The sequence below is a fragment of the Rhinatrema bivittatum genome, chromosome 4 (genome assembly GCF_901001135.1).
Source record: "Rhinatrema bivittatum chromosome 4, aRhiBiv1.1, whole genome shotgun sequence".
Lineage (NCBI taxonomy): Eukaryota > Metazoa > Chordata > Amphibia > Gymnophiona > Rhinatrematidae > Rhinatrema > Rhinatrema bivittatum.
In genome coordinates this window covers 116996148-117019539 of record NC_042618.1, presented here as the reverse complement: position 1 = coordinate 117019539, position 23392 = coordinate 116996148, and the positions used below count along the sequence as shown (strand labels likewise).

General features: G+C 39.4%; 1 protein-coding gene across 6 annotated transcripts in view; it reads left to right on the top strand.

The window, feature by feature from the left end:
• SIPA1L1 (signal induced proliferation associated 1 like 1) overlaps positions 1 to 23392 on the top strand; it is a 745249-nt gene that overhangs the window by 131740 nt on the left and 590117 nt on the right. For 5 of the 6 annotated variants that reach the window (XM_029598743.1, XM_029598739.1, XM_029598744.1 and 2 more), the window contains exon 2: positions 16810 to 16864. The gene's annotated coding sequence lies outside the window, so the exon portion shown is untranslated. Of the gene's footprint in view, positions 1 to 5149; positions 5244 to 16809; positions 16865 to 23392 lie in introns of all 6 variants that reach the window. The other variant, XM_029598740.1, reaches the window with a different exon arrangement.

The following is a 23392-nucleotide window of genomic DNA, read 5'->3' as shown; positions in this document are numbered from 1 at the left end:
CCGCTTTTCTGTGGTTCCTCCGACTTAATATCAACATGATATTAAGTCGGAGGAACCATAGAAAGTAGCAACGTGAAAAAAAAAATTCTTGATGGTGGTCAGGCTAGGAAAATGGCCCCTCAATTTAAGAGCGTTTCATTTTCATAACCCATGCATTGCCATTTCTCCTGGGCGCACAATGCCAAGGAGGTGCTAGAAATGCATAATTTCCCTTAACGCCTCCTTTTTAATGCTGCACTTCATTAGCCTACTGAATCGCGTGCCCAGGAGAAGTGGATGGGCACGCGTTAAGAAAGCGGGCGCTCAATCATGAGCGCCTGTCTTTCATGCACCATTAATGCATTGGTCTGTTTCAGTTCTTCTGTATATGATCTGTTTTCTAATACTTGTCTTTCACTCTTATTTTTTGAAGCAAGGAGCCTCATAATTTCTTCCTTCTCTCTAAAAAAAAAAAAAAAAAAAAAAAAAAAAAAAAAGGACCATCTTTCTCTCTAAAAAAAAGGACCATCAGGACCTTATTGATTGTTCAAAGTAACCCTACACGTTCTCTGTTCAATACTATGTTTATGGTTTAATGTAACGACCTTACTTATTGTTTAAGGTTACTCTGTTCAATATTATGTTTGTTTAATGTAATGCCCCCCGGCGATAGTTGTGTTATTTGGAAACCGACTTGATTTGATACATATATATCAAGAAAGTCGGTATATAAAAACCCTAAATAAATAAATAAATAAATAAAAATCCAGCAGAAGAATGTCAGAGCAAATGGTCTCTGCTCAGACTGCTCTTAGTTTAACTTTCACCTAACAAAAGGCTGAAATCATGACATGAAACTGCCAGCTGAGAGAGCCTGGTTAAAAAAATGCAGAAACATGATTGTTCCTGCTCCTTCCTTGTCCCATCTCCAACCAGCTTTGTTCTGTCTAGCTTCTAATACAAAAATGCATTGCGTTGCTTATTTGCAGTCAGACCGAATAATCTGAAAAGAACTTTGGATTTTTCAGTGGACTGCACTCGTTTTGTTCAGTTATCTCAAACCCAAAATCAACTCATTTGCAGCCATTTTCACATTTGGATCATATGAATGCACATCCCTATTGTTTATGTTGATGTTTACCTAAGTTTGAAAATCTTTAAATGTATATATTAATGTTTTTAAATGTACACTGCATGGTATAAAAGTGGAAGGAAGAAATAAAACATTAGAGCCAAATTAGTGCAGCATTTGCTTTTAATTTTTTGTCAGTCAAAAAATGTTTGATTTTCTTTGCTTTTATATCTAGAAATGTGGAAGCTTCACTAATAATGCTGGGAACCTTTTGGGTTTATTTGGGATTCTTCATGTTCTGGGACTACTTTGGGCTTGACAGATATGTAAAAGTCCCACTGCTATTGATCCTCTCTCTCCCATTGTCCCCACCTGCTCTGAAGTAAAGCTGAAATGGAAACAGGAAGCCTATCTGTCTTCTGTGCTGCTGCTCCTCCCACCTTCTTGCTCTTTCTATTGGTTCTCAACACCACCAGTGCAAAAGAGTTCTTAAGCATCTGCCTGTCTGCTATAAAGTGCTGGCTTCTTCACAGTAACCTTGCCCTTAACATTGTGAAAACTGACATTACGCTCATTCTGTGTTCCATTGGAGGGGATGTAGGGAGAAGTTAGGATTTCCTACTCCACCCTCTCTTAGTGTACCTCCTTTATTTACCAGTGATTTCCCCTGTCTGTCTGCATGGAGAATTCACCAAATTTTGAGTAATGCTTTATTTCTCAGTTACACAGGGCTAGGCATAATACTTCATCAGGAAACACACAATTAGATTATTACTGCTTACTTATCCAGCTTATCAGATAACAGAGTAAATGCTAGTCATCACCTCTTCTAGCGGAGACTTGCATACCAGAGCTACAAAAAACCCCATATCTTTCTGACACTGATAAGGCTCAATTAAAACTCTCTAGTGCAGCGGACATTCAGCTCAGTCTGCTCTTGGTGGCTTAGACCTCCAAATTCTGAGGTGGCAAGATCTGTTCCCCAGGCAAGGGCGACCAGAACTGAGAAGGGCTTCACCTTATCACTCGCCAGCAACTAGGTGTGTTCGGCTCCTCTAATCAGGGACACCTGGTAAGGGGATCAGTCCTCCTCTCAACCATGGGTGCAGGGAGCTCAGTAGCAGCACTCAAGAGTCATGGGCAATGAGATCCTGGGCACTTGCTCCCTGCTGCTTTTAAATGCTTACCTATGCATAATTCAGCAGCTTCATGCATAGGTGAATACACAATTATGGTTTTGATAGGCTGTTTTTAACACCCTCTTCCACGTCCTTTGTCTTTTTCTCCAGTTCATGGAGCGGTCAGCATGACAACTGCCAGTTCACATCTGACAGTGAATTGATAAATCCTGTTCTTGGATTGGCCCCAGAGATGTAAAAAGAGTCCCCTAGTGTCCTGGCTGCTCAGATTCACACAGCACCAATTATCCTTATGTTTCTCTTGGCCTCACTGGCTCTATCCAGGTGGGAAGGGCCTGTAAATCTGTCAATCTGGTCATGGTCACAGCAACTGCAAGAGTCTCTCTCATATTTGCATTTGGCTGCAGATAGCCATATAGACCAGTATCCATTTTTCTAACGGCAGAGAGTCCATCTTAGCTGCTTGTCCTGTTAACAAGAATTGGGATAATCCCTGTCATTTCTATTGGGGATGCAGAAGTACATGTTTTGCCTTGAATTTAGAAGCCTTAGAGTATGGTTGGATAACAATTTTGACTTTATTCACCACATTAAAACCATTTAAATCTGGATTTTTAAAATTGTGAGTATTATGTGGTTTTAAACCTCCTCTTAATCACTCTGATTTCAATCAACAGAGCAAGCATTGATTATCTCTTTAATCGACTTCTGCAGTGCTGTGTACTTGGGTCTTCCTGCTGTTTCTCTGAAAGCTATATAGCTCATCTAATTTCTGGGAAATCTAGGAGAGAGCACATCACCCCAGTTTTATATGCATTAGAGTGGCTTCCAGTCCATTTTCGGGCTCATTGTAAAGTTTTGGTACTTGCACATGTATTACTGAGATTGGCTTCATTTCTTGGGCCAACATCATGTTAAAAATATATAATCCTACTCTATTGTTTGTGTTCTTTGCAGAGAGGATTGCTGGATGTGCTATCAATTAACAAGCTAGGCTAGTGGAAACTAGGGAAAGGTCCTTTTCAATTGCTCTTGAATTATGGAACAATCTGTTGGTAGAGATGTGACTGAAGGAATGTTTCAAAACATTCTTGTTTAAGCAGGCTTTTAATTGAGTGATGTATTCTCCTGTATTGGATGGCCGATTCATATAACTGTTGGCTAATTTGCTCTTCCATAACTGAATGAATTGTCATCCTGTAATTTGCTGCTCTTTGCCTGTTTACTTGTCGATTTTAAGCATGCTTTATTTGTAAATCGCTTAGTGCAATTCATTTGATTTTATGTACATATATTTTATTGTAAGTCTCCCAGCACTTTTAGTAGGCAATCGATAGCCAATAGGTCTTCCAGAAGCAGTAGCAGGTGGCAAGAGAAACCATATCTTGCTGTCCCTCTCTGGTTGTTGATGCTGTACTGCCCATGCAGGGTATCTTCTTAGGAGCCAGGTATGAAAAAGTTTAAAAAAAAAAAAAAAGTCTGGACATTTTACTTTTTTTGGTTGTTGGCATCCTAAAGAATACATTTCCCTAAATACCGGTTTGGTTCTCTTACATTATTCCCTATTGTAATTTCAATAAGCTGTATTAGTATTCAGTTTATTTTTAATTTATTTTAGCTGTTCTAGTTATTTATCAGTTTTAATATGGCATTCTTCTCAAGTTTCCTTCCAATATAAAACATTTTTCCAGTGTGTTTCAGTATGTTGCTTGGCTTTGAAGGAAATGTGTCCTGGCAGGCATCCCCTTTTAACTGACCTTTTGAAGTACTTTAATCATCTCTCACAGTCAGTGAAGGAGAATAATTGAGCACATAATTCTGGTTAGCTGAGGCCTCACTGAAACCAGATTGTCGGGGAAAAAAAAAGCTTTACATTATACCCAACTATAGACAACTTTTTAGATGCTAACTTTTGTTTTTCCTATTAGTCTCTGGATTTATTTGACCCCTTATGAGACATGAGATATATCAAATATGCTCTGCTTGCTATCTCTGACATCAAAATAACAACCTGTTGGAGGTGGAGGTAGTGTTGAAATATTCCTCCTTCTACTTAGTAACTTTAATATGCTGACATTTTTTATTATATCTTGTAAGTTTTATTGATCATTTCTTATATTTTTTTTTGTAAACTATTTCCTCCATTTGCTCTTTTGGGGCATCTTAAATATTAAAACATATGCATGGTATCTTTAGTACATTGAGTTTTTGTTTGCTCAGTACAAAAGAATATGCCAGAACTGACAAGAAGAAAATTTATCCAGACAGAAGACAGAGAAGGATCATATTTCATGCCTGTGAAATAGCTTTTGTCTGGTTTGGAATGGGAGTATTTTGTGATCTTATGGTCTGGTGTGTCACTCTGACAGATTAGAGTGCAGGCTATGTACATTTGAGAAGTATTTGTGGGGGGGGAAAAAAGGCAGTTCAATATTTTTCTTTTGTCACATTAAGAAAATCAATTAAACTCTGGTGGTTTGCAATGCACCCCTCCCCTCCAAAAAGAACAAACTGCAGTTTGGAAAGTCGCAAAATCCATTCAAAACGCATTAGTTTTTATTTAATTTTTCTTTACAGTTTGACTTTTTTTGCATTCAGTATGGTGCATGCTTTAAAGGTTAGATAATGTTCATATTTATGGAGACCAAAATGAAGTTTGCATGACATATACATTTTTTTTTAAAATATTTAAAATTTCCATTAAAAGGGATGATTCGATTAAAAATGTTAAAACTAAACTTTGGAAAACGTGTTTGCTTTTATGTGACTTTTATTATGTATATTTATTTGTAAACCATTTTGCATGACTTTTTTAGTTGTAAAAGCAGTATATAAACTCTTAAATAAATAAATCTTAAACGTTATTGTTCACAGATTGCCAAAGATACTATCCCAGATGCTATGTAGATTTTGCAAGATTTTTACTACTTCTACTTAGATTTTTTTTTTATTTCTGCAGTGCTCTAACTAGCAGGCACCATACAATAACAATACATGGATTGAACAATGGCTTGAATTCGGTTGCATGATAATGGTGATCTGCATTTAATCAAGTAAGATTGGACAGGATTTTTTTTTTTTTTTAAAAGCATGTGGGAATGGGAGCTTGATGAAATTTATTAGAATGGAACTACAATTGGTCAAGGATATAGGACAGTAACTGTTCTCTTGAAAAGCACATTTTAAACAAAAACACCATAGTAACAAGCATATGTTTTCTCATCAAATGTTAAATTTATTAGATGGAATAGAAGGCTGGTGTTTTATTTTTAAATAAGACAAGTTTATTTAAAAATTTTATATTTCACACTATTGCCCATTTTAGGCAGTTAACAAAGATATACGTACTGTACATATACATGCAACCCCCTTCTCTGGTGGGAGGGTCCCTGATACAGGAGCTACAGCAAAGTCCCAAGCCTGTCTTTGTTCTCATGAATCTCTCACGTACTCTTGCACCAAAACTCAACCCTGTAGGCCAGGGTTCTCTGGCAGGGAGGAAGCTTGAGCCTCCCAGGCCCTAGGTCAGAGGTGGCCAACCTGTGGCTCGAGAGCCACAAGCGGCTCTTTCATATGCAAAATGTGGCTCTTGCTCTTCTGACCATATGACAGCTGAGTAGCACTGCAGAGGACAGAAGAGAGGGAATCGAGCAGGAAGTACACACAATGGAACAGAACAGAAAATAGCCATTCTTTCCCATTGTCCCTTCCCTCTCCTGAATGGACAATACTGCTGGTTGCTGCAGACCCACAGAAGAAAGGAGCTGGAGCCAGGGATGAGAGGGTTTTCTCTGCTTATCCCTGCTCTACTACTCACCTCTTGGCTCCCAACCCCCACTCCTGCCCCATTTGCAATCAGCAACAGTGAAGGACAAGAGTAGGTGAGTTTGGAGCTTTCTAGAGTAAAAAAGATCCAGTCAGCTCCCTGCTCTAGGCACCCCCATTCTGTCCAACTTTCCAACCCACCTGCTACTTGGAGGAGAGGACTCTTTGCTGGTCTGTTGTCTGGAAGGGAAGAATTGGTCTGTACACATCCCAAGACCCAGTAGCTCAATGTGCTCCTATGACTTGGGATTCAGCTGATAGCAGAGGGAAGGAGGCAGTAACCCCAAGCTCCAGTCAAACCAGAATAATTTGTGGCAAGGGTCAATGCTGAAAGGGGTGGGGGGAGAAGAGGGTGAATGTAGTTGACGAATACTTGGGGGAGCGGTGCATGAAGAGAGTGCTTGAAGGAGAAGCGGTTCAAGAGGGGGTGACTACTTCAGAGTGGAGTGTCGTGCAAAGAGGTGAATTTTGCAAGAGTTGGGGGGAAATGACACAATTAGGAACTCGTGCTCTGGGGAAGATGGGGTGAATATTGTCGTCCCCCCGCCGCCCCCCCCCCCCAATCCCATCTCCCTCAAGCCAGCAATGAAATTAAACACTCTGGCATCTTATTCCTTCTCAAGGTCCATGCTGCCACATGTACTGCAACAGTTTTGAAGAGCTCAGGGCTTGGGTAGGGGGAATATAGAAAGAAGGAGAGGGCCAGGATAAGTGTGTGTGTGTTGGGGGGGGGGGGATGGAGGTGGAATGAGAGAGCCAGGGATGGGTGTAGAAGGGGTTCAAATGAAAGGGTAAAGGCAGTAGAAGAGTGTGAGAAAGGAAGGGGGGGATAGATAATGTGTACAAGAAAGTGGTTGTGATTGGGGGAGGGTTAAAAATCAGAAGAAGTGGCGATGAGGGTGTGTGAGCCAGAGGGAGTGAAAGGGAGGTGACAATCATAGGTAATGAAGAAGGTGGAAAGGAGAGAGAGGTAGAGGGGTGAAGGGGGAGAATGACGACAGTCAGAATGGGTGATGGGTAGGAGGAGAATGGAAACTAGAGGTGTGAGGGGATAGAGGGGGGAGAGAGCTAGGAGTGGTGATTGAAGGGGTAAGGATTTCAGGGAGAGACATATTGGAGTGAGGGGTGAATGCTTCTAGGGAGAGTGATTTGAAAAGGGGTGAATTTTGGGGGAGAGGAGGTGGCTTTATGAAAGCCAGAAAGGATAATGGTGGAGGGTGTATGTGAGCCAGAGATGTGTGAGAGTAAGAGGGAGTGGGGGCAGGGGAAATACTGGAGGTAGACAGCGGGTATGGATGGGGAACAGAGTAGCACAAGGGGTAGAGAGGGAGGTTTGAATGTTGGAGCCACTGAGCTCCTGTCATTGTTCTTGTGGGATTTGAGGTATGTTATGCTGGGGCTGATTGAGAGAGAGTGATGGGGATGAAAGAGAAACAGACAGATATGAGGTAGAGCATAAGGTTAGAGAAAAGATGATGCTGGCCAGAGACAGGTAGGGATAGGGTGGGAGGATTGAAAGAGAGCATGATGGGCAAGGGAACAGAGAGAGAGAGGCTGATGGGAACAAGATGGAGGGGATTGAAAGATTGGGGGAAACAGGGTAGAGCGATTGTGAAAAGGTTGTGGGAGGAATAAGAGAGGTTAATAGAACAGAATGAAATTGAGACAGACTGCTGGAGACAGGACTGAAAGAGAAGTGGGGGGATTGAGAGAAACTGCTGGGAGCACGATGGAATTGATAGGGACTGTGGGGATAGGACGAGTGAATTGAGAGATGGAGAGATACTGTTGGAAAGAAAACGTGAGGCCCTTTGGTACTGTGCATTCTGATTCCCTTGGCTTTTGGTGGTGAAAGGTTGGCCACCCCAAGGGTATAATATGCAAAAAGCCCACTTCAAAATCCTAAAATGACCCCTGCAGGTTCTAATTCCCATTACATACAAAAGTCAAACAATATGTAACATTTTATTACAAGTTACATTATCCAAAAACTTCTTTATCCTCACAACACAAAATTTGAACCTGGAGATAACAGGTTTTAATAAAAATGTTTTATTTTAACACTTCCTTCATACTTTCAGATGCCGTTGTACATAATAGGTCTTGGTATAGATCAGTACAGCTTTTAAACTTTGCTGCAAAATGCAAGCAAGACTGGAAAAGAAATATCTTTTTATTTTGAGTGAATTTCTCTTACTTGGCATCCTACACATTACTGCTTCATTTAATTCATTTTTTCATTCCCAGTAGTTATTGACCTACCTGACATAACATTTAATGCTTTTATGTAAAGGTTGATGATTCAAGGGATGGTCTTATGATGTGCATGTTAAATTTTACAAATTGCTGTATTAAATATTAAGGCAAATCCCCAGCTGGCTACATATTAGTGGGTTGTATCTGAAAAGAAAAGCAATACTAGCTTGTACTTAATGTTAATCTATTGTTAGTGGCCAGTTACTTGTAGTTCCTAATTGCAGGACTGACATTGAGAGAGTAATATTTTAAGTTCCAGCATAAAATCTATTTTTGTGCTTGCTGTGTTAGACCACTTAGATAACAAAATATCACTAGGGTGTAGCATCTCACTCTGCTGATCTTTAGTGAAAGTACACCTGCCAATGTATTATTTTTTTTTTCCAATATTGATTTTTGACTTATAAGTTGCACAGTATTTTTCTCAAAGCCTGTTTGAAGCACTTTGAGATCATATAAGGCTTAATTAGTATTTGCTAAGTATATGCTTACCTATTGCTGCAGGTGATGACATGGTATGCAAAGCATATCTTGATAAGGAGTAAGGTGTTGACAAAGCTTGTTAAAGAGGAGTGCATTTAAGAAAAAATTGCCTCGTGTAACTTTCCTGGTTGATGACTGTTCTGCATGGCTGTATTCTGCTGCAGTTTTATTTTTGATGACTTGCACAACCAGAGCAGTTTCCTATACAATATATCAGTTGTCAGAGTTTGGCCTTGGGCTCTCGTCTCCTTGAGTAGGTAAAAATGCTTTCATACTGGTGCTGTTCGCAGTGTTTTCACACGATAAAGTTTGCAATAAATTGATTTAACTATTTGTGACCTCAGGTTCATCTTTAAAATGAGCAGTAAACCGATATTTTTTTCACCTCTGGATTCACTTCCATAATTAGCAGCCGGTTGTTTGGCATAGATGAAAACAGATTATCCAGGTAATGACTGAATATGTAGCTGGATAAACTTATCCGGCTAACTTAGCTGCTGTTTGGATTCATGATCTGACTTGCTGCTGTTTGGATTTATGCGAGTAATTGTAGCACTGGGATTACACAAGTCTGACTCGCATCGTAAAGTTAGCCGGATAAACTTATCCGGCTAACTTTAGAGGTAAATTCAATAGTGCAGCTGCACTATTGAATATAGCTGGCTGTCTTAAAAGTTATTTTTGTTGCACGTAATTCATATATCCAATTTAAACAAAAAAGTATTTGATGTTGAAATATACAAATTCAATACCTACACTCAAAAATAGGTCTAAATGATTTTTCTCTGGATTTTGATTGTTCAATGGACAAATTTTATCTAAAAAATATTTTTTAGGAAGAGCAGAAGGTTTCATATAGAGTATAGGTGTCCCCGCACCAGTATTATATTGGTTATAATCATTAACCTCCTGCCACCTCCATATACATATTTTTTTTTTAAATTTTTTGAAAAGTATTTTCTTAGTCCCAAAATTTCTATGACGTCTGTGTTGTAATTAACACTACTTTCCAGATGACAAACGCTATAATAAAATGTGTCCATTGAACAATCAAAATCCAGAGCAAAATCATTTAGACCGATTTTTGAGTGTAGGTATTGAATTTGTATATTTCAACATCAAATACTTTTTTGTTTAAATTGGATATATGAATTACGTGTAACAAAAATAGTCTTCGCAGCGACAGAGCAATAACATTGTTGATGGGTTTATGACGTGAGAGGATCGCTGTATAGTACCTGAATGTAAACCGGTGTGATATCTCGATTGATTGAGATCGAATGTCGGTATATATAAAAAAAAAAGAAATCTTAAAAGGTAGCCAGCTATCTTTATCTGGTTAACTTTAGAACAGCTCTTTGGCTTAACCAGACTTACGGTAATTGGCTAAGTTGTCCAGCTAACCCTAAATATCAAAGTTAGCTAGTTAACTTAATCGGCTAACTCAACTCCTCACAGTTAGGCCCTCAGAATGCTCCTAACCTATTCAGCTTAATTCTATCCCCCTAACTTATTAGCTGGATATGTGCCCAAATATTAATTTAGTTGGCTAATTTCTGAGTTACTGGCTAAATGCTTTTGAATATGGACCTCAGGAAGTGCAAAAATTTTAAACATTATTCTGAATTTAAGTAGAAATTTTGAAATGAAATGATCTGACTTGCTGCTGTTTGGATTCTTGCGAGTAATTGTAGCACTGGGATTACACAAGTCTGACTCGCATCGTAAAATTCATACCTTTTTAACATTTTATACCCTGGTTCTCTCTGGCTTTCAATAGGCCTGACAGAGTACATGGGGAATGAGAGATGAGAAAAAACATTAAAAACCAGAGATACAAATTTTTTTTTTTTAGTAACAGAGGAGCTCACCAGGATGTGATGGTATTGATTTGAAAATGAGAAGAAACTCTGATGCCAGAGGGCAGGATAAGGGTGGGCAAAAGCAGATGAGGCTTTAGTATTTTGGGGCAAATCCTAATCTTTTCAGAAAAGCTCCAGCATCCAAAGTTAATTCTTCCATAAGAGTGAAGGGAGCCAGATCTTCCAACTTTTTTTTTTTTAGTCTTTGTAACATTGATCTCTATTTGGTGAATGATCTCCTAAGGGGGGGCAGCCCTCTTGACTTAGAGGAAGATGAGAGAAGACTTCATTTGTTGTTTGCAGAATCAGAGATGGGCATTCCAGACGTGGGGGCCAGTACTGACGCGCGTAACCTCTAATTTTCCTCAGCTAGCCCATGTATGTTACTGGCATAACTTTGCTACAGCTCCTCAGTGGCTGTAGGAGTCCAACAAACATCAGGGGTGGGGGAGTGTGAGAGAGACTCAGTATAGGGTCACTCTGATACTCTCTATATAGGTACCACTCTAGAGGGGCACTTTGAATTGGGGTGGGTTTTTGGGAGGTGGGTTGGTGTTTGAGGGTGGTGTTACAGAAACATTCAGAGGTATTCATTTTAAAATGGACATCATTAAAGAATTTTAGACCTTTATAAGCAATGAAAATTCTAATGAGGAGTTGATTTGTACATTGCTAGCTGCATTGTATAAATCAACTCCTTTTCATCGCATATAAGGACTAAAATTCTTTAATGATGTCAGTTTTACAATGAATACCTCTGAATGTTTGTTTCTGTAACTCTACTCCCCAAACCCCAACCCACCTCCCGAAAACTCACCCTGAATCAAAGTGCCCCCTTACAATGGTGTATATATTGAGTGTCAGGCTGAGCCCTATAAAGTCTGTCAGTCTTTCTCTCTCTCTCCATAAGAAATGCACGTAAAGGCTGCAGACATCCGCGTGTGAAGAGTATTTTAAAACGGACTCGTATACTTTATAAAATACCACATATCTTTGTGTACGCGCGGCGTGTTTTTGGGCGCTCACATGGCCCTTTTAAAATCTACTCGTTAGGTCACAAAGGAACCATTTTGAAATTGTTTCCAGCTGATCGATACTGAAGAAAGAGATGGACTAGTGGAGCGTGACCCTTAAGATAGGTGGCCTTGTATCAGGACTAACAACATACATGGGTAGTACTATAGAGGATGCAATACATGTAGGATTCCAGTGAAAATGGCTCTGAAAATAATTAAGTGAATGGGGGCTTTACTACAGGTTGCATTGTCCTCAACATATATGTCCAGAGCTGCTATCAAATTAGCTTAGCAGCTGGAAAGAAAGGGCATGATGGAGGAAAGACTTGTGTCTAACATCAGTGGCTATGCTCCTAGTAGGCAAAAGTTATAGCTCTGTAGGTAGTGTCAGCTAAAGCGATGTTCCTGCCAGGAGATGTCTTTGGCTAAAGCAGTGATGGTTGACTTTTCCTCAGTGGTGTGTATTTGAGGATACCCTTTGAAAGTAAACATCTATTTGGGAGAGAGTAAGAAGAGTCTCTTGTCCCAGAAGAAACGTCCTCAGTGGTCCTTCCCTTGTAGATCCTTTCAAAGAGACTACAGAAAGAGGTTTCATTTCAAGCTCTGTAGGAACATTCAGCCTTGTGGCTTTAAGAGGAAGCAGGAAGAAGACAGAAAAGCTTCTTTGAAACTGCATTTCTGATACTCTTAAGGTAATGCCTCCAAATGGATTGATTTTTGCACCTACCTTGACAGGAATAAACCTCACTTATAAGCCAGGATATGTTGAGTATGTTCTCAGTCTTTGAAATTTATTGCTAATTCCCTTTTTAATACTTGCATTGTGCTGAAGTGATCTTCCTTCTGGATTTTTCTGACACTCTTTGGGTAATGTCTCCAAATGGGTTGATTTTGTACATACAGTGACAGGAATGAACTTCACTCATCAGCCAGTGTATGTTATGATCTCTATCTCTGAAATTCACTGCTAATGAGGCAGAAGCGATGTCTGGAAGGGGGAGCCTTCAGTGGCAGTAGGTAGTTTGGAATGCCTCAGGAAGACAAGGGAGTCTTGTGTGATAAAAGGAGGTTACAGAATAGTATGGATCTCTGCCCAGACCAAGGGTTTTTTTGCTCTAGAGACTCAGAGGGAAAAGGGAGAGGTGCCAAGGGTAACAGTACATTATCTGTTAATGGTAGACATAGGAGCAGTATTAACTTTAATAGGAGAATGAGTTCAGGTATTTACTGAAAATCTTTTTGTCCAAAAAGTCTGTTTTTTGGCAAGCACTATTTCAGAAATCTGTTAGGAAGTTGGAGTTTAAAATCTGATGTTGAAGATGCTAGTAATTCCACCTTTCGAATCATTGCGTACTGTTTCCTTATATTTCTTGATAATCAGAAATATTTTTCTGTTGGTAATCTGTTCTGCAGTTATAGTCTGTGACCAACGAGTTCTTTGATTTCTCAAGGGTGAAAGTAGGAACATTCAAATACTGGTATTCATATTTTCTAAGTCATTGTTTCCTAACCCTCTCCTAGAGGTACACCTACCATTTCAAATTTTTTTTTTTTAACCATGTGGCCATAATGGGGAGCTTAAACGTACATATAAGAGTTACCAAACTTTATTTTCAAATATCTGTAACATGTACCATAAAATGTCATGTGAATATCACACCACCCTTCCCTTCATTCACTCATACCCCCACTCATACCATTAAAACTACTACAAACTTATAATTGGACACCCTAATTATACCAACTTATTTAACTCTTATTTTCAAGCGACTGCATGCATATATCTCTCGCTATTATATCCCTATGGCTTATATGCCATTTACAACTCCTCACATTGGCTTCTATATGTTTATGCTTTAACAATACTTTTACCAGAAAGAATTTTTTTTTTGGTTATCAATTGTATAACAAGATGTTAATAATATGAGGGCTGAATCATTCCCATCTCTTGTGCAGCCACAGTTCATATGTAAACTTCAATTTGCCCCATATTGTAAACTTCTCTCTCCTCCTGGCTCTTCACCTGTTTTTCTCCTCGTAGCTCTGAGTCACCTCTTCAAATTACTCAACATGGCAAAACATCACCCTATAAGAGGCCCTTGTTTCTCCATAATAGGCTTCGTCAGGGGGAACGTAACAACGACAACCCATAAGTTTAAAAAACACACCACCAACCATAAAAAAAACCCAACCATCAATGACACATCATTCATACTCTTACCAAAACGTTTTTGCCACAGTGCTTATAATTTCAGACCTGTTGCTTTAACCTGGGATATTTCGACATTGACCCATGCCAAACAAGTTGAACAATGCACCCGGGGTTACCACCTACAATGTATGAATAAACCAAACAAATTTAACCTATATTATTTCACTTTTAGAGCACTTCTAAAGTGAATATCCACACTATCCTTTCCTTTCCTACATTTCGTTAACCCAAAACCCACATTTGAGCTATATCAAAATCACACAACTTACCCCATCCGTTATACTAGCGAACTCCAACTCCTTTTACAAGATGTTACCAACTCGAAACTCTTTCTAAAAAATGATTGAGCCCCTTTCCTTAGCCCACTGTTTTTAAATCATGACTAATAATCATGGTGCATTGGTGGCCTGGGCGCCGCCTGAGCACGTTCTCCAGTGTCCCGAGCACCACCCCGGGACGCACGCACACGATGCCACATGCTGATGTCATATTGGAAATGTTTCATTACTAAATATTGCATAAGGAGGACCCCAATAAGTGTCTTCTCTTAACCTAGGAATCAACAGCTCTAAATGACAAAAAAAGCAAAATAGCGATTCATGTCTACCACCTTAATTGACACAACCCAAAATTTAAACATCTCGCGGACTAATGTTACCTCAGGGGAACATACTCATACCACTTCTTCAATAAACCTACTCACACCTCGGAAAAATGCCTTCATACTACTTCTTCAATAACCCTACACACACTCTCACACGACCGATTTTTATCATTACAAATAGATGCGCACCTGATTGTATTCCTCAAATCAATATCCATACAAGCGTCCCACATTCTCGGTGCACTGGCACACTTGCATTAATACAATCTCATACTGACCATGGGGCAGAAGCTCACTATTTTGCATTACTAATGCACAAACCCTTCTCTTGAATCCACCAATGCAACCACACACTCTTACCAGCCACATATATTAATTTTTAATCATAAAAATGCAGCCCACTCTATCTCACTGTTCAAACCCTTTGGGGCTAAAGTGCCCCATTCAAAAATGCATCTTTGTTCCCATTGTCTCAACAGTCTCTGAGCGTCCCCCTCTGCATCATAGCATTGTTTAATGATGAAAAACTTAATGTCATCGAAGACATGGCCCTCTTGGCTCCAATGAGACACTAACAGAGAGTTGTCTTTTTTTTTTTTTTTTCTTACACAACTCTTTTATGCTCTGTTATTCGTTGTCGAATAGATCTATTTGTGTGACCTAGAGGACAAGGGAACTTCCAGAGTCTGAGTTACAAGTGATAATTAAGGTAGTAAGGGGTTGGCTGACAAATCATCATTTGTTAAATATAAAAAAAACCTAACCTCTGATTCTCTGGGTGTGAAAGGGTTTTGAAAATGGGGTCCCAATAAAAGTATTATTGGTTGATGGATTAGATATTCCATACAAATCAAAGTAAAAAATGTAGGCATCTTTTTGGACTCTCAGTTGACTATGAAGCAGCAAATTTGTCACGTATGAAAAGTGGCTTTCTGTAAACTTAAAATGGTTAGAACATTGAGGATTTTGTTACTGTATGATCTGTTTTGCTCAGAAACAGGCCGGTTCAGAAAAACACGCGGGAGAGTGGGCGAGCGCACAGGCCACTCTCCTGGGCGCGCGATTCAGGAGGGTGGCCTATGCAAGTTAGGGCCCGCCGTAAAAGGAGGCACTAGGACATTAGCACGCGTCCCTAGCGCCTCCTTTTTGAAAGGAGCAGTGGCTGTCAGCAGGTTTGACAGCCGACGCTCAATTTTGCCGGCGTCTGTTCTCAAACCCGCTGACAGCCACAGGTTCGGAAAACAGACGCCGGCATAATTGAGCATCCGTCTTCCGACCCGTGGGCTGCAGGCCGATTGAAAAAAATTTTTTTTTTTAAATTTTAAATTTTAAATTTTTTTTTTTTACTTTTGGGGCCTCCGACTTAATATCGCCATGATATTAAGTCAGAGGGTGCACTTCCCTGGCGCTGGCAGAAATTAACGCCAGCCTTTGGGCAGGCGTTAATTTCTGAAAGTAAAATGTGTGGCTTGGCTCCATCGGAGCGCACTGTACTGTATCGGCCTGATTGTCATTTAGATTGCTGTGTCTTATTGTATATGGGATTGCCTGAGGAACTAACTCAAGTGCTATAACTGGTTCAGAATGCTACTGCTCGAGTTTTGACTGGTCTCTCGAGAAGAGAGTATGTCACTCCGGTTCTGCAAGGTCTTCACTGGTTACCAGTTAAGTGGAGGGCAAGATTTAGGTTGTTGAATATATTGTTCAAGCTTCTGAAACATCCTCATCCGTGTGTTTTAAGAAGTTTTATTGACTGGTATATTCCGAAATGGGCCTTAAGATCAGAAGGTGCCCATTTCTTGGCTATTCCTCCTGCCAATAAGTTCAAACGGGTTCAGACAAGAGCATGGGTTTTCTCTTCTGTAGCTTTTGCAGAATAGAATAACCTGCCAGCAGGGCTTCAGAAGCAGCAAGATATAAAAATGTTTAGAATGGGTCTAAAGACAATGTTTTTGAACAGGGTTTTGGATGAATTATATACTTTTGTTTGTGTTTTAAATATGTTTTGTTGATTTGTCATTTTATGTGACTTTGAGTGTATATTGTAAACCATACTGAACAGATACTAGGAATTTGTAGTCTACAAGATTTTTCAAATAAAAAAAAAGTCTGGTTTTCAGAATATCCATAATCGGTATGCATATGAGAGATTTACATACATTGGAGACCCAGGGTATGCAGATCTATCTCATGCATGTTCATTGTGGCAATCCTGAAAACCTGACTGAAAAGGTGTTGCTTCCAGGAGAGGGTTGGGAAACACTGTTCTAATTTACCTAAAATAGGAGCTGCCTTATTTGAGGCTTTTATATTCACTTTAATACAGTACTCTTTTTTTTTTTTTTTTTTTTTTAATTTCAGAGACGGATAATACTCGGCGTACCCTGGCTTACGAGTGAGGTTCATTCCTGTTGAGGTAAGTGTAAAATCAATCCATTTGGAGATATTACCCTAACATGCCAGAAATACTATTTTTAAGGAGCATTTCTCGCTTCTGCCTGCTTCTCCTTAAATTATAAGGCTAAGGGTTCCTACAGAGCTTGAAGATGAACTCTCTGTGAAGTATATCTGATAGGATCTACAATATAGTACTATATTGTATATTTCTGGTTAAGGATCAAACTTAAGTACAGATAATGAGGTTTAATCATCCTGGTTTTGGAAATAGTCTTTATGTGCCAGGCTTTTTAGAATGAGTCCTTTAAATGAGTCTTTAAGCCTGTTTTCCTTCCTAATTTAAAGTACATTATTTGGAAAATTATTATTGTAACTGGAACAAAACCTTCAACATTTTGAAGATCTACCTGCATTTTGTTTCGCTTCAGATTTAGTCTTGTATTAAGTTTTCTTTACCAGCACATTGTAATTATTTAAAGTTGTGTGGGAGAAAATTGACCGTATAAAAAAAAAGGTATCTTGAAGTGTACTGGAATACATTTTTAAAGAGAGCTCTGTAATTTTTTATTCTTGTCCTTTAACTTTGCGAGTGCTATTGCAACGAATATTTGGCGTGCTGCTACTGAGGAAATTGGACCTGATGCATCAAAGATGCTATGCATGAAGCTATCTTGAGGGAAGATTATGGCAGAGTTTGTCATGTACTTATTTCTGTGTCTCAATGAGCAGCGTTGAGGTGCTCTTCCAGGTCTCAGGCCACCAGAATCCCTTGAGCTGTTGAGGTATGCTCTATGGGGGAGGGGGAACTGAAAAGACCAGTTCCCCCTACCCCTTCAATTTTCTCCTTCTAGTGGTCTCTCTCTGGATAAAGATGCCGTACCCAAAGTATTGACTAAGCTTAACTGGCTAAGAATGAGATGGACTTGTGGATCAGTGCCCTCTACTTTCACAGAGGACATTAGCCCTGTAAAGAGTGCCATAGAGAAGAAAACGGAGACAGCCTTGAAAACAATGTTCAGTACGTTTCAGTCACTCTGTTTGGTGTATGTATCTGGGGCTGTGATTGAGTGGTGTTAGAACATGCAGATAGCCGTTAGTAAACCTGGGGTGATTCTATCCAACATACTTTTATTCTTGCTCTGGCAAATTTTGTAGTAGATGTGACTTATGATTCAGTTTCTCCTTTAAGCTGAGGCCTATGGAGTAGCAGCTAAGATAGGGTTGTAGAAGAATAATTGGTCTGCGGCATCCCCTTTCCTAGAATCACCTTATTGGGCTCTCTTTTTAAGGGCATCAGCTTGAAAAAGTGGGTAAATAAGTGCTGATGGTCAAGCTGACACTCCTGCCACAACAAATCTGGGTTAAGGCAGTGTCCCTTCTCCCCCTTATATATTTCTCCTGGGCTGCAAGATCTAGCTACTACTGGCCTTTTTTAAATTTTTTTTTGGGAGGTATTCTATGAGAGGCTTTCATAACAGAGGAGGGCAAGGGGACAAATTAAGACTTCCAAAACAGCCTCCTCAGGAAATAAGAGGGAGGCTGTTCAGCTTCTTCTTAAAACGGGAATAATCCATTGTAGATTGGCTTTTGAACATCATTCCAAAGGGTTACCTCCAAGAATCCTCAGTATGCAGAGGGACCTTTTCATAAGTATGAAAATTCAATATTTATGTTCAATTAATACTGTTTATTTTTATTACTCCTTGTTTTTATCTTGAGATTATATCTTGTTTTGAATATTTTATGAGCCAATTTTTATGTTTAGCTTCTCATTATTTTAGGATATTTAAATTTTATTTCTATATTACTATATATACTGATTTGATGTTTTTTTACTGTCATATTTTATAATTACACACTATTCCTAGTTTAGTTTTATTTTACTGATCTGTATCATTCAACCACTTAATTATATACATTGCTTTGATTTACTATGGTGAATGGCAATTATTTATTTATTTATTTATTTATTTATTTATTTAATGTCTTTTTTATACCGATAGCCGTTCACACATCGTATCGGTTTACAGTTAAACAGGAACCATTGGGCAGAACCCTTACATATAACATTGCAAACAGGTTAACTTTTGGGCAGGGCCCTTACATAAAATTGAGAACAGCAAAATCACTATATACATATCATCAAAACTATATACAAAAGATAAATACATAAATAGCCGAGTCAAAGTACAAAATCGATAGGCATACAACGTAATCCGAGAAATAAATCATAAGTCGCGTATCAGATTCTAGGAGAATCACTTATTTAATCAGTAAGGATTTATGTAATGGGAGGTGATGTGTGGTAAGCTTGCTGGAAGAGCCATGTTTTCAGTTTTTTTTTGAAAGTGGGTGTGTATGATTCCAGGCGTAAATCAGGAGGCAGGGAATAATCTTCAGGGAAAGGGGCAGGCTTCAAAACTGTGATAGATTCTGAGATAACTTGCAAGAATGCTTGTCTCTGTGGTGGAGAGATACACAGTGGTTTAATACAGCTACTTTCTAATTCCAGAGAAATGGAACAAGCTTGTGTGGGTTCAGCACTTCAGGATGGAATCTCTAATTGTCTGATTTGAGCACAAGTATGCTTTGGAATTACAAGATGTGTATCTGCATATCCCAATTACCCTATGCCAGGGATGGCCCACTCCATTCCTCAAGAAACCACAAAGAGATCTGATTTTCAGGATTTTCATAATGAATATGCATGAGAGGTGTTTATGTTCGTCTGCGACTGTTGTATGCACATTTATATCGTGCAGATTTATATCTTAACCTAAAAACCAGGTCTACTTGTGGCTCTTGAGGAGCAGAGTTGGCCAATCCTAGCCTATGGCATTACAGTGACTTGGGTTTGATCTAGTGTAACTCCTGGGCTGGCGTCCCCTTGTAGGATCACAAGGACTACACTTCTGACAGTTTTAGATGCCACAGCTCGTCACCTAATATCAGTTTACTCTGAGTATCCAGAATTCCTTGATGTTGGAAGATTACTTTTCTAGGCCCTGTGCATTGTTTAATTATCAATCAAGCATTAAAGTTCGTCAATACCACTAATAATCACGCTGGAAGCTGATGTGGTTTCTAACTTAGGGGCCAATGCAATATCATGCGTGAAAAAACATGCATCCAAACTGGGCGCCCGTTTTTTCAACACGTGCCCATTTACCTCTCCTGGGCACCTGATGCAATAATTAAATGAGCTGCCGTGCTAAAAAGGACGTGCTAGGGATAAATAGTGTGTACCTAGTGCATCCTTGGCATTAGGCGCCCAGGAGATGTATGCTGTGTGTATTGTTACAAAAATGGATGCTCAGTATGAGCATCTGTGTTAAATTACTGGTGCAATATACGCAGCTTGAAGTTCGTGTATTATGTGCCCCAAAAATCTTTTTTTTTCTGTCAAGCTTTTGTATTTTGTTCATGATGTTGCTTTCTGTGGCTCCTCCTACTTAGTGTCACAATGATACCAAGTAGAAGGAACCATAGAAAAGCAGTATTTTTTGTTTTTTTAGTTGAGCCCTGATGCATGGCAAGGCAACGCCAGTTCCGGGGCTGGCGTTAAATTTTGCATATTAAAAAGGGTGTGTCAGGCGCACGGTGATTTTTTGCATCAGGGGTAATAGCTAATAGCCTCAACTACTTGGCATTTACATGTGATGAGTGCTATTGGCTATGCGCTTGTTTGGATGTGCTAATCCTATGATTGCATTGGGAGTTATTCTAGTGCACCTAACAGAGAATCAAGCTGTGCGCTAGGCTGAGCGCACTGATTTGCATCGGCCCCTTAATCTTTTATTGTTTGTAAATAAGAGTTGTAAAGAACATTTCTATCAGTTTTCTTTCAAAGTCATTTTTGCATTTTAGATCTTCATTACATTTATGATCTTAAGCTTCCAGTAAATTTATTCAGATGATAAAGCTAATTTCAATTAAGGAATTTGTTCCTTGTTTTTTTTTTAGGTAGTTTTTTAAACTTCCTGCCTATAGATGGTAGGTAGGATTTCAGCCCCATTTAGATGTGCTAATATTAAGTCCCATTTTGAACACCTTTCCTGTAGTTACTCCATATTTTCCTCCTGTGTTGTACCTGGGTGGTACTGTTGTTCTCCTCTACTCCCTTGAAGATCTCCTTGAGATGGTCCTGGATACCCCTGGATGCTGCCACTGGTCGTCTTTCTTCCTTCACTCACTTACTCCTCCTCCAAGGGAATGATTGAGGATTCATTCCTCCCCAAGGACACAGATGGTCTCTCTCTGTGGAAGACAGTGATATAACCGAACTAAGGCCCTGGGATACTCTGGTGAAGAACAAAAAATAGTTCTTTAAAGAAAAAAGGGAAACCAAAACAAAGAGGCAGGAAGGGTGGGAAAAATAATCTCCCCATCGCTAAAGAGAGGTTTCCAAAAACTATAGCAAAATAGTGAGAGGCACCCAGCCTTCTTCACTTAACCCAGGTTTCGATCTCTGAGACCCCAGGGTCCTTCCCTAGGAAAAACAAACCAAAAGGGAGCAGCAAAAGGACATGCTATCAATAATAGTGTCAACTCAGAAATTCACAACTTAAGATGGTAGCGGGAGTTTATATAATAGTGCTCCGTCTCAGGCTCCTGTCTGGTGGAGCTATAACCCACAACAACTATGCCATGCTCTTTCCCCCTGTAAAGATAAACTGATCCTCTTAGTAGGAATCTACTGGCTTCTTTAAACTAGTAAACAGTATCATCAATTCAGGGCTTTCTCATTTCATCTCTTTAGCCTCCAGAGTGTTTGCCTGGGTGTTGCTGAATCTGATTATCATCCTGATGCCTAAATTTGATGGTGGCAATTACATTTGCACTAGATTTGTCCAGACCTGTTGCTAGACACCTAGAAAGTATATCATTTCCCACATTTTGTCCCTTTATATAGATGGTATGCATTCATACTAAAATTAGAAGCAATGTGCTTTAGCAGCTAAAGTTTTAACCTTTGTCATCACTTTTTCTTCACTCGTGTGGCTTTTTCAGTATAAAAATTAATTAACCAGCTGGTTAATTAAAGTGGCTTAAGTAACTATAGGAGTGAAATGTTAATTTTGTGTGAAGGTGAAGATCATCATTTTTTTTATTGTAGAATAGGATGTTACCCCTCTGCAGTAAAAGCCTATGAATACTTTACTGACAGATCAGTAACTTGTGGCTATTGAATTATAAAGGAATTAATGATGAAACGTGTACAAGCATGGCTTATAATTTTATAATGAAAATGGCTTTAAGCAAATGCTCCAGGTTTTCTGTGGGTCATCGTTTTTAGAACCAACCTGTCTAGGAAGCTTTGCAGAGTCTCTTATCAGAATGGTTGAGAGTAGGTTTATGGGTTTGTAGTCGGGAGTTCCAGGTCTTTAAAAATTTCGTGTAATGGTTTCTTTAGTTAAAGTCAAGTATGCACACCCTGATCCACATTCTACCCAACTGTCGTCTTTTGCATAAATGTCACGTGTATTAGCTATCTTAGCCAGTATTTGGTACGGTACAGATTTATTTGCCTAAATTGAGATTATTAATGCAGATGAATGTGTGTCCATTTTAAGTTGGTAGTGAAAGCATGATACGTTTTTAGTGATAGTCTGCAGTCTGTAATGAAGGTTTTAAAAATAAGGTGGTAAAAAGATGGATTTAAGGATTAGACTTCATCTTAAATTCATTTTGTGCATTATTGACAGCTGGCTACCTTTTGTGGTATATGGATAGAAAATGGTAGCCTTCCTCTTTCTGGTCTCCCATCTTCCATTTCCCCCTGTATCTTTTCTTCTTTTCTCGTTTCCTTGTATTTCATCTCTTGGTATCTTCTCTTCTCATAGTCCTTGACCTGCAAAAATGCCATCTGTTTCTCTCTGCAAGTTTCCCTCTCTCCTCCCAGTTTCCCCATCTGTCTTTCTCTGAGCTTTCCTCTCAATTGTTGTGTTCCCAGACTCCCACCCCTTCCGAGCCCACCGTCTTTTCGCCTCGATGCCTATAACCCACCTACACTCCCCCCTCCACTTTCTCTCTTTTTTCATGGTAACACCTTGTACTGGCCATCACAGTTTACTGAGTGACAGAAGCATCCCTTCATTTCCTCCATGCTTCTTTCTCTCTCCCCTATTTTCTGTGTTCCTCTTTCTTTCCTCATCACTTCTCAATCCATCTCCATGCTCCCTTCGTTCCAAGGGGAGATGGTCACAAAAGTGGTTGATGGAAGGGAGAGGTGCCTATATTCACAAAGCTGTGAAGACAGCTTGAAATTAGCAAGTTAGCGAGTAGGATTGTCAAGGGCTGTTAGCAAGCTTAGATGGTTTTTAATATGAACAGATGTAGGGGATCTGGTTTGATGTTAGGGTTTACAGTTAAACTGGAACTTGCCTGCCCCATGTAAGGCTGTGGCAAAATGAGCCCTCATTTTCAGCCGAGTAGGATTTTCCACTGTGTCTGTTCCCTTATTATTTTTTCTCGTTGCAGCTACAGTTATTGATAGGGGGACAGATGGAGTCTCCCTTTAGATCATGGTTTCTTTATCCTACCAGAC